Genomic DNA, 12,796 nt, shown 5'->3' on the forward strand with positions numbered 1-12,796 from the left:
AATCCAAAGCCATCCAGCTAGCAATTTATTATTTTATTTAATCGCAGAGTTTAAATTATTTAGATAGAGTTAATAGTTAGTTAATTATGTTTATTTATTGAAAATTAACTACAACATGAAGAAATTTCTAGACACGAGGTCAGTTAGACAAGGCTTAATTTAAATCAAGTACTTGGGCTCATATTAGGGGAAATTAAATTCCTTATCTATTTTAAATAATAAACCTCGACTGTTAACAAATTAGGTCTCATTTAACGGCGCGAAACTATATTACCTAAAATGAGTAAAGTATGTTTTAACGGGGCCAGATTAGGTTGCACTAGGCTAGGCTGAACCTTTTATAAAAATTTATCCGGGCCTGGCACTAATCTCTAAGTTTATACTTTATGCCGTCGTTTTAATTTAAATTAACGAGGATATTTTAGAATTATTACGCGTAAATTATAGATTTTAGATTCTAAAATTTCATTCGAGGCAGTATTTAATTATTTTAGATAATGAAGTACGGTCTATTTAATAAATTAAATGGTTTAAATTAATTAGGGTTCACTGTTAATAAGTTATCATTAATTATGGAGATTAAGCCAATTTAATAATTTTAAAATGAGCCACGAACGCGAAGTTAAGGCTAGAGATTTTTAATTTTTCTTAAATTATTTTAATCTATGGTATTGTTTCCGTGAGTTATTATTTTGTTGGGACCTCGAGTAGCCATTTAATTCTGATATGGAAATTGCTTAATATTTAGTGCAATTCTTACATTATAGTTATGGGAATATTTTACTTGGTTTTTTTTTTAAATTATTATTTTGCTAGGACCTTAAAGTAGCCCTTGAATTCTGATTTGGCTTAATATTTAATGTGATTTTTAAATTTTGTTTTCGGGAATATTTTACAAAGTTTTTCTTCAATAATTTACGGAAACAAATCCATAGATTAAAATTATTTTTTTGTTAGGCCCCTCTAATTCTTACTAATATTTGTTATTAATATATATTCATTTTTAGACGCGATGACGTTCTTGGATATTCTGTTGCTGGTCATTCGGAGAAGTTTCCTACCCGATGATTTCAACCTTTGTAAGAGACGCTCATTCCAGATGACTTCGTCCTTGGATTTGCGATACAAGATGTTTTCAACCTGTGGTGGCCATGCAATACAAAGATGCGATGAACATCAGCGAATCTAGAAAATTCAAATTTTTATTACAATTATATTTGCAACTACTTAATTTCTTTTTACACGTTAAAACTTCAATTTACGGGACACTTTATGTTATTTTTTGTTGAAATTTTTGTAAACACCTTACTTTTTTACTTTTTGTTCAATAAATTATTCCTTAAACCACTTTTTTTGTTTTCTTAAAAGTTATTTGATTAAGAGGGAAGGTTTGAATTTTTTAGCTCTAAACAGATAGCCTATTTTTTGAGGACCCTTTTTTAGGCTTCTTTTACCTTACACATCAAAAAATAAAACGATTCAAAAAATAAAACGATTCAATTGTTTTGGCTTCTTTTACCTTACACATCAAAAAATAAAACGATTCAAAAAATAAAACGATTCAATTGTTTTGGAAAAAAATTAGTCTAAAACAAGCTTAAATTGTTTAAAAAAGTAAAAAAAAGCCTAAAAAGGGTCTCAAAAATACTACCCTAAGTCCAGACCCTAAAAAATTCAAGCCATCCCCCATATCGAAACTTTTTTAAGAAAACAAAGAACGTGAGGCAAGGCAAAAATTTTTTATTGAGAAAAAAACAATTAAGGTGTTTACAAAAATTTTGTACAAAAAAATATTTGAAGTGTTCCATAAATTAAAATTTGACCGCGTAAAATTAAATGAGGTAGGCTAGTTACGGATTAAATTTAAGAATAAAATTAAGTTCATTGGCGGAAAAACTTCACGTTCCGATCAGATTGAAGGCCTCGTGTTTCGCAAATCCAAGAAAGATGTCATCTGGATTGAGGGTCCTTAACATCGGATGAACTTCCAAGTCTACTTGAAAACGTCTCTGAATGACCAGCAACCGCTTATCCAAGAAAATCATTCGAGCATAAAAATTAAAATAAATTAATTACAAATACTAAGGCAATGCCTAATTTTAAAATAAGTGCTACTATAAGCCTAACAAAATAATAATTTACCGAAATAATCCCATATATTTAAATAATTAGCAAAATACTGGCGATATATTGCTAAGAAATTTTTTTTAATAATCTAAGTTAAATTTCTTAAGCCTTGTTCAAATGTCTTAACCTCGTTGTCGTCGTTTATTTAATTTTAATTCTAAATTATTATTTAATAGACTGAATTTACGTAAATAATAATAATTAACTGCCTGTATCATTAAAACTACTTAATTTATTAAAACAATAAGCTATTTAAAAAGGCTTACATTTGCTGCGCATTAACAAGTTTGTTCATTCCAACATGAATTCGCTGAATCGATTCCAAAAGAACATTCAATGGCGGAAAAGAGCTCTAGATTCTGGATTTATTCCTTGACGGCGAAAATAAAAATGGCTGATCGACGGCGAAAGGCCTGATTTCCAAGAGCTGAGCAGGAAACGTTCTTGACTCCACGATGCCAATATAAGAAAGAAATTTCGGCCGGTTACTCAAGAGCAAAGTTCTCACCCGCAAGATTTACACCCTCAAAGCAGACGACACTAATTGGTGTAAATTCAACCGTTTTTCCGTAGGCCTATTCCATGAGGTAATTTTCGCTCCAAAGAAATTACTCCATGGAAAAGGACAATGGAACGTATGGAGCAATATTGTTGGAGACACCAAATTTTAGGGAAACTTTCACTTTCGCTCCTTAAAAACTACTCCATGGAAAAGTACAATGGAAGGTATGGAGCATTATTGTAGGAGACACCAAATTTTATGGAATTTTAAAGAAAGTTTCCTTCTCGCTCCAAGAAAATTACTCCATGGAATAGGCCATAGGAAAAACGGTATTACTCCAATTAGTGTCGTCTGCTTTTAACGTCGTGTGGGCGTAAATCTTGCGGGAGAGGACTTTGCTCTTGAGTAACCGGCTGAAATTTCTTTCTTCGATTGGCATCGTGGAGTCAAGATTGTTTCCTGCTCAGCTCTTGGAAATCAGGCCTTTCGCCGTCGATAAGCCATTTTCCTTTTCGCCGTCAAGGAATAAATCCAGAATCTAGAGCTCTTTTCCGCTATTGAATGTTCTTTTGGAATCGATTCAGCGAGGTCATGTTGGAATGAACAAACTTTTCAATGCGCAGAAAATGTAAGCCTTTTTTAAATAGCTTATTGTTTTAATAAATAAAGTAGTTTTAATGAAACAGGAAGTTAATCATTATTATTTACGTAAATTCAGCCTATTAAATAATAATTTTGAATTAAAATTAAATAAACCACGATCATGAGGTTAAGACATTTGAACAAGGCTTAAGAAATTTAACTTAGATTATTAAAAAAAAATTTCTTAGCAATATATCGCCAGTATTTTGCTAATTATTTAAATATATGGGATTATTTCGGTAAATTATTATTTTGTTAGGCTTAAAGTAGCACTTATTTTAAAATTAGGCATTGCCTTAATATTTGTAATTAATTTATTTTAATTTTTAGACGCGAATGATTTTCTTGGATAAGCTGTTTCTGGTCATTCAGAGACGTTTTCAAGTATATTTGGAAGTTCATCCGATGTTAAGGACCCTCAATCCAGATGACATCTTTCTTGGATTTGCGAAACACGAGGCCTTCAATCTGATTGGAACGTGAAGTTTTTCCGCCAATGAACTTAATTTTATTCTTAAATTTAATCCGTAACTAGCATTCCTCATTTAATTTTACGCGGTCAAATTTTAATTTATGGAACACTTCAAATATTTTTTTGTACAAAATTTTTGTAAACACCTTAATTGTTTTTTTCTCAATAAAAATTTTTTGCCTTGCCTCACGTTCTTTGTTTTCTTAAAATAGTTTCGATATGGGGGATGGCTTGAATTTTTTAGGGTCTGGACTTAGGGGTAGTATTTTGAGACCGTTTTTAGGCTTTTTTACTTTTTTAAGCTTGTTTTAGGCTAATTTTTTTCCAAAACAATTGAATCGTTTTATTTTTTGATGTGTACGCTAAAAGAAGCCTAAAAAGGGGTCCTCAAAAAATAGGCTATCTGTTTAGAGCTAAAAAATTCAAACCTTCCCTCTTAATCAAATAATTTTTAAGAAAACAAAAAAAGTGGTTTAAGGCATAATTTATTGAACAAAAAGTAAAGTAGGGTGTTTACAAAAATTTCAACAAAAAATAACATAAAGTGTCCCGTAAATTGAAGTTTTAACGTGTAAAAAGAAATTAAGTAGTTGCAAATATAATTGTAATAAAAATTTGAATTTTCTAGATTCGCTGATGTTCATCGCATCTTTGTATTGCATGGCCACCACAGGTTGAAAACATCTTGTATCGCAAATCCAAGGACGAAGTCATCTGGAATGAGCGTCTCTTACAAAGGTTGAAATCATCTGGTAGGAAACTTCTCCAGCAACAGAATATCCAAGAACGTCATCGCGTCTAAAAATGAATATATATTAATAACAAATATTAGTAAGAATTAGAGGGGCCTAACAAAAAAATAATTTTAATCTATGGATTTGTTTCCGTAAATTATTGAAGAAAAACTTTGTAAAATATTCCCGAAAACAAAATTTAAAAATAACACTAAATATTAAGCCAAATCAGAATTCAAGGGCTACTTTAAGGTCCTAGCAAAATAATAATTGAAAAAAAAAACCAAGTAAAATATTCCCATAACTATAATGTAAGAATTGCACTAAATATTAAGCAATTTCCATATCAGAATTAAATGGCTACTCGAGGTCCCAACAAAATAATAACTCACGGAAACAATACCATAGATTAAAATAATTAAAGAAAAATTAAAAATCTCTAGACTTAACTTCGCGTTCGTGGCTCATTTTAAAATTATTAAATTGGCTTAATCTCCATAATTAATGATAACTTGTTACAGTTAACCCTAATTAATTTACACCATTTAATTTATTAAATAGACCGTACTTCATTATCTAAAATAATTAAATACTGCCTCGAATGAAATTTTAGAATCTAAAATCTATAATTTACGCGTAATAATTCTAAAATATCCTCGTTAATTTAAATTAAAACGACGGCATAAAGTATAAACTTAGAGATTAGTGCCAGGCCCGGATAAATTTTTATAAAAGGTTCAGCCTAGCCTAGTGCAACCTAATCTGGCCCCGTTAAAACATACTTTACTCATTTTAGGTAATATAGTTTCGCGCCGTTAAATGAGACCTAATTTGTTAACAGTCGAGGTTTATTATTTAAAATAGATAAGGAATTTAATTTCCCCTAATATGAGCCCAAGTACTTGATTTAAGATGTTCTAAATTAAGCCTTGTCTAACTGACCTCGTGTCTGGAAATTTCTTCATATTGTAGTTAATTTTCAATAAATAAACATAATTAACTAACAATTAACTCTACCTAAATAATTTAAACTCTGCGATTAAATAAAATAATAAATTGCTAGCTGGATGACTTTGGATTATTGAAAGACTTTCACACATACCGTACTAGGCTTAACCTTTCGCGTTGATTTTAACGTTCTAATGGACATTCAATGGCGGAGAGCTTAGAGTCACGTCCCACCGTCGGCGTAAAACGTGGCTTTCCATCCAATACTGCCTTCGAAAGTCAGGATTACGAGGAGCTGATCAAGGAACGATGTTGACTGGTCGCCGGCGCAGAGAGAAAAGAAACCTGGACAAGTGGCGTCCGAGTTTTATCGTATATTCCGTCGTTGGGGGCGCTTCGAAGTGTGACGTGGGCGCTAATTCAAATTAGAGAACACACCGTTAGGCCTATATAATATTATAGACAGCGCCCCTAGCGGCAAATTTCTTCGTGTATTAGATGTCAGTAAATACGTAACTACGTATACAGCGCCCCTAGCGGAAAATTTATTCATGTTTTAGATGTCAGTAAATACGTAACTACGTATACAGCGCCCCTAGCGGCAATTTATGGACTATCTATTGCTTCCACGAATGTCTGGCAGAATTTTATCATGTTTTAGATGTCAGTAAATACGTAACTACGTACACAGCGCCCCTAGCGGCAATTTATGAACTATCTATTGCTTACACGAATGTCTGGCAGAATTTTATCATGTTTTTAGATGTCAGTAAATACGTAACTACGTACACAGCGCCCCTAGCGGCAAATGTGTGAATGATTAATAATCCGTTCATAACTAGTAAAATAATAACAACCCGTAGCCCCTAAGTTACCCACAATCCCAATCCCGTTTAAAAACGACTTTTTAGTGAGTAGCCCCTCGATGATTACTCGTAATCTAGACGCAACCATTAAACCCCATCCATTTTAAATCACCAATGAATCCCTATCCTTTTTAAAAGCGTTAATAAAAATCAGCCATAAAAGAAAATTTTCATTAGTGAATATCCCCTCGACGCGCTGCCTTTAACAGTGCTAAAGTGTTTACCGGGAACCTTAAATTAACCCATATTCCCAATCCTTTTTAATCTAATTAATGCATTTTAAAATCCTATATATGCCTGCTGTAACTTAATTGACAGAAAAGGAATAAAAAATGAGATTCGTTAAATCGACGAACAATTTATTTATTCTATAGTACATTTATGAAGTATATAAACAAAAGTATATAGATATAAAAACAAAAAGTAAACTTCGTTGAAACTTGCTCGCGGCGTGTGATATGAGAAGCCCTCTTTTGTCACTTTGTGGCGTCGATCCCGTCCCCTCTGCTTGGCACTGGGAAGAAGACGTGAATAGGCTCATAATGCGGAAGATGCTTGTACTTTTCTTTGAAATTAGAAAAGTTCATTTTTAACTCATTATCGACATAAACACTAGTTATAATACTTGGAATGCTTTAGTTAGCACAGAAACTACAATAAAACCCAAAAACTACAATAAAACGCACAGAATCTACAATAAAACACAAAAACCACAATAAAACGCACAAAAACCACAATAGACAAAACTTGTAGATAACTTAAAGAAATCCTAATGAGTTTTAAAATTATAACACATAATACCAAAGGACTAAATAATAACATTAAATATCTTAACGAATGTAATCTAATGGATAACACAAACTCCCCCTTAGCCTTCTGGCAAGAAACATTTTTAACCAAAAACATTTTTCCAAACTATTTTTTAAACAAATACTCGCATAGTTTTAACGGTTTAACAAACCATCAAGCAGGTGTTTCAGCAACACATAACAATCGTTTCTTTAATGCAAACTCGATTAAAATCGAAAGTGAAATAATTGTACAAGGTTATCTACAGTATACTTTCTTAAATTTTACCAATGTTAATTTAGTTGTCTCCATTTATAATGTTTATATGCCACAATCCAATTTTAAAGCTCTAGAACTGATTGATAAGATTATTACCCATGTTGAGAACAAGGATATAACAAATATAATAGTACTTGGTGATTTTAACTGTACATTAGATTCTACACTTGATAGGTACAATACAGCTGAAAGACGTAGTAAACTAGTCAACAAAATGAAGTGTCTTGTAGGAACCTATGACTTAATTGATGTATACCGTAAACTTTTCCCCAAAAGTCAAGAAATGACATGGCAAAGTTTCTCTGATCAAAATCAAAAAGCTCGATTAGATCGTGTCTACGTTTCACCCACCCTATGGCCAATGGTGAAAAACATAAAGATAGTCCAAGGCATGACAATTTCAGACCATTCACCAATAATCCTAGAACTAGAAATCAAGCAGTTAAATAGAAACAACTTAAGTGACACATGGTGCTTTAATAACTCTTTACTAATTGACTCTAAATTCGAAAATGTGTTTAAACACTTTTGGACCAATCGGTTAGAATTACTACCCCAATTTGAAGAAAACATGTTATCTTGGTGGGAAAAAACCAAATTTTTATTAAAAAAAATGACAAAAGAATATTCGCAAAATAGTAGTTTAAAACGAAAGGAAGAATCGAGATGCATTTCTGAAAAATTGCTAAGCGGGAGAGTGAAGTCCGAACAAGAAAAGATCTCACTCCTTAAACGACTAGAGGAACTAGAAGCAAACAAAATCGAAGGCATAATCACCCGTACCAAAATAAAGACTGCAGTCGCAGCTAAATATCCTTCCAAGAAACTAATAAGAATTGAAGAAAATCAAATTGAAAAAGTCACAAGCGTCAAAAATGAAAAAGGGGAGGAAACATCAACGCAGAAAGAACTATATACTGAAATCGTCAGACATTTTGAGTCCTGCTTCCAAGACGAAGAGACGGAGAATTGTCAGGATTACATATCAATATTACCCCGTCTAAGCGAAGAGGATACCAAGGTCTGCAATAGCGCCCTTTCGAAACAGGAAGTCGACGAAGTTGTAAAGAATCTAGCCAGAAATAAATCCCCCGGCAGAGATGGCATAACCAACGAATTCTACACGCACTTCTGGCCTATTATTGGAAATACCCTCTGGCTAATTTTTACACAGTTACTAGGCCAACAACAAATCCCTAGCTCCTTTACCATCGCTGTTATAAAACTTATATACAAAAAAGGGGACCCAAAACTTCTAAACAACTGGAGGCCGATTTCGTTACTAAATTCAGATTTCAAAATTCTTTCAAAATGTCTGGCAAATAGAATCGGTACCAAGATAAATAAAATTATCGACTATGACCAAACGTCGAGTATACCGAAAAGAAGTATTACATCCAATCTAAATATAATGAGGGATGTAATCCACCACTACAGCTTCAACTCTAGCGAAAATTTAGCGATAGTAGCGCTCGACCAAGCGAAAGCCTTTGACCGGGTAAAACACAAGTACCTATATGAAATCCTGAAACACGTTGGTCTTGGAGACAAAATAGCAAATTACATTCAAGCCGTATACTCATCAGCCGAAGCATGCGTGAAAGTGAATAATATTCTCTCGGCAAAATTTAAAGTCTCCAAAGGCATCCGCCAAGGCGACCCAATGTCAAGCTTCCTATTCAATTTGTCAATAGAACCTCTGTTATGCCATCTCCGAAGTAAACTACGAGAAGACTCTATAAATCTACCTTTCATCCCGAGACCATTAACTACTCTATCCTTCGCTGATGACCTCAACACTTTTATCACCACAGACCAAGGCTTTACGATTCTTTCAGAAGAATGTGCCAATTACTCGAGAATGAGTAACGCCAAGTTTAACCTAGCAAAAAGCAACGGATTATGGCTCGGAGGGTGGAAAAATAGAACGGATCTCCCGATAAACGTACAATGGAACAATGATCAAATAAAGTCCTTAGGCGTCACCTTCTGCACGAAAGAAAATATTCTAAACAAGCACGTAAATATGGTAGCAGACGAAATAACAACCTCAATGGAAAACATTTCTACCTCAGTCTTTGGCCTGTCATACAAAAACAGAGCGCAGTTATGTAACATCCTCCTCAGCAAACTATTCTACACCTTACCAGTACTGTTCACACCGAAAGAACTATCCAAGAGAATATTACACGAATGCGCCAAACTAATCTGGACTAACGACAGACACTGGTTAAATATGGACGATATCCAACAGAAGATAGGCCAGGGAGGTTTCGGGTTAATAACCCTAACAAAAAGATGGGAAAATTTCGCCTTTAATAAGTTACAACGTCACATTGAGGGACTTTACCACCCCATAGAAGGAGCCTTCCTAGATCATTATTTAAAACAAACGAACATATATAAATTTGGTTTAAACGTTCTTAGCTTCCCAGACATAGAATTCAACTATGATTTTTGTCCAAAATATTACAAGGATCTATTCATGTTTTGGAAAACGATCCCAATACGTTTAACAAAACCCACAAACATACAGAGTTTTTTAAACTTACCTATTTTAAATAACCCTTTGATTAAATTGGACTTTTATCATCCAAAATGGAAAACACCAGGCTTTCAACTTATCAGGGACATCTACGACCACCAAAACAATTGTTTTAGAAATCCCTTTATTGATGTAGGACTAAGACCCCAAACAGAGCGCTCCCTTACCAATCAGTTCCTTAAGATTTCAAAATTATGTAAAGAAAAGATAGAGCTTTTTTGTCTGCCGAGCAAAACTAATCCACCCCAAGAAAAGACAATTTGTGAGATGGAACTTTACTTGGATGATAAGTATGTCAGCCTTGAAAAAGTAACAAAAACCCAATTTAAAGAACTTACCAACCCACATTCAGAACAATTAAAGAACAGATTTCTCGCGATTTTTGAGAATCCAAACAATATAAAACTTAAATTAAATCCTATATGGCATCCGTGTTTTTTCCCGAAGGAAAACAGTATCCTTTGGAGAATAACCATAGGCAATATTACGTTACCAGTTTTAGCATCTAGATTATATAATCTTAGTCCCAAATGTCCATTCTGTGATAAAGAGCAAGGAAATATTAAACATATATTTTTTAACTGTGGGATAACCCAGAGTTTTTTAGCAAAAATTACAATTTTTATACAAATATTCAACCCAAAATTTAAATTAGTTAACAAAATGTACTGGCTGTATTGTGGAGAAGAAACTGCCTATTTTAAAATCATAATCATTATTTTAAATATAGCAAAACTTTCAATCTATTTTACATACCATGCTAGAATGAATATAAAAGAAGTTGATCCTGAAATTATGTTAGCAAACTATTTTAACAAAAAACTACTACTATGTATTTTAACTGAATACGAATTTTACCAAAGAAATGACAAAATAGCCTTTAAACTTTTTATAGAAGCGGGAATATGTAAATTGGAGGGTAAGAAAGTGGAAATGAAAATTTCATTGTAAACTTAGGTTTTAGTAATAAACAATTTAAAAAAAAAAAAAAAAAAAAAAAAAAAAAAAAAAAAATAAAATAACTAAAATAAAATAACTAAAATAATGAATAAAAATAAATAAATAAAATAATGAATGATAAATAAATAAAATAATGAATGATAAATAAATTAAATTAAAAAAAAAAAAAAAAAAAAAAAAAAAAAAAACTACAATAAAACGTACAGAAACTGCAATAAAACGCACAGAAACTACAATAAAACACGATAAAACAGCATAGAACAGCATAAAAACACAATAAAACAGCATAGAATAAAATAAACCACAGTAAAACAGCATAAAAACACAATAAAACATCATAGACACACATTAAACAGCATAGAAACACAATAAAACAGCGAAAACATACAATAAAACAGCTTAAAACAGAATAAAACAGCATAAAAACACAATAAAACAGCTTAAACACAAATTAAACAGCTTAAAACAGGATAAAACAGCTTAAAAACACAATAAAACAGCTTAAAAACACAATAAAACAGCATAAACACACATTAAACAGCATAAAAACACAATAAAACACAATCCGCCTGGGCCCGGATCGACAAGGGGGTGGTGCCCCAGGGATCTACTTTCTAATGTTTTGATTAATTCTATGCCCTCGGCGGTTACCAACTCGTCCATCATGCTATTCGCGACTCGGTTGATCGCTCTGCCCTTCAACTCGACCTCGATGCTGTGGTTGCGTGGGGAAATGCCCATGGCCTCACCTTCAACGTCGCGAAGCGCGTCGTGCTACTTCTCGGCCGGCGCTTTCGGCTATCTGATTATACCATCAATGGTCACCGCGTCCCCACCTGTATCCAGATTCTGAAAATCAAATCAAAATAAAGTGATTTTCTCTGATGAAAATACCTAAAATAGGACGAATCCTATATAGCGTACGTATAGCTATAATGTATGGTGAACTTAAACAATATTATGTTATTTAATATATGGATACACGTACGGTTAAAAGTGACCCACGAAACACCAGCTGGCCTGAAAATTTACCTCTGCTCTTAGTTGGCATTGATCTTTTCATGTCAGAAGATGAAATTATAATGAATGAATGAATGAATGAATGAATGAATGAATGAATGAATCAGTTTATTGTTTGCACAGTTATTAGCCGAAAAAGCTACCGGAACCATATAATTGGAAAATGGTATTGAAAATTAACAATTAAGTCAGTTTAAATGATAATTCTAAAAGAAATAGGTTTGAAATTCAGGAATTTTGGTCGCGACCACCCATTATTTACCATTAAAGCGTGGTTTTCACGAGTTCTTTAGGTCACCGGATATTCACACGGGTCCTCATAACGACAACGACACGCCCTTTTTTACCGTTTACAGAAATGATGAAACGACAGGCAGGCAAGCTATAGTTACAAAATTTTCCGCATCAAATTTAAACTTAATTTAAATTTTGCATTTGTTTATTTTTCTAAATATTACGAAGATGAATTTATGATAACACCTAATGGACAAGGAAATATGACTCAAATGTTCATAGACCTAATCAAAATTATATTTCAGCTTTAGCTAATTGTGATTGTCCACTCTTGTTTAACGCGTCCACGCTTTAGCCGCGAACGCGTGGACGCGTTAAACTTTCTCACAACGATAGATATCATCAAAGTGTAAGTTAGAAGAACTCGGAAAATCTCTTAGAAGAACTCGGAAAATCTCTTAGAAGAACTCGGAAAATCTCTTAGAAGAACTCGGAAAATCTCTTAGAAGAACTCGGAAAATATATTAGAAGAACTCGGAAAATCTCTGAGAAAGACTTGGAAAATCTGTTCGGACTCTCGGTTGTTTGTAAAGATTTCAAATCGAGATATTTTATTATCAATATCTGGAAAAACCAAATAAGAATATGTAAAAAGCCATTAGGATAAATGAAAATGTC

General features: G+C 32.9%; 2 long non-coding RNA genes across 2 annotated transcripts; both read left to right on the plus strand.

Moving 5' to 3' along the window:
- Positions 1–2,990: 2,990 nt before the first annotated feature.
- LOC149673752 (uncharacterized) lies at positions 2,991–4,507 on the plus strand. The gene is made up of 3 exons (XR_016367026.1): positions 2,991–3,257; positions 3,602–3,798; positions 4,372–4,507. It is a non-coding gene; the product is annotated as an uncharacterized LOC149673752 (long non-coding RNA).
- A 7,492-nt stretch (positions 4,508–11,999) lies between these two features.
- On the plus strand, positions 12,000–12,792 carry LOC149673753 (uncharacterized). Its single transcript, XR_016366915.1, has 2 exons — positions 12,000–12,050; positions 12,117–12,792. It is a non-coding gene; the product is annotated as an uncharacterized LOC149673753 (long non-coding RNA).
- The last annotated feature ends 4 nt before the right edge of the window (positions 12,793–12,796 follow it).

Source organism: Phalangium opilio, unplaced genomic scaffold, assembly GCF_054372755.1.
Source record: "Phalangium opilio isolate 3A_F unplaced genomic scaffold, DU_Popi_V2 ptg000048l_1, whole genome shotgun sequence".
Lineage (NCBI taxonomy): Eukaryota > Metazoa > Arthropoda > Arachnida > Opiliones > Phalangiidae > Phalangium > Phalangium opilio.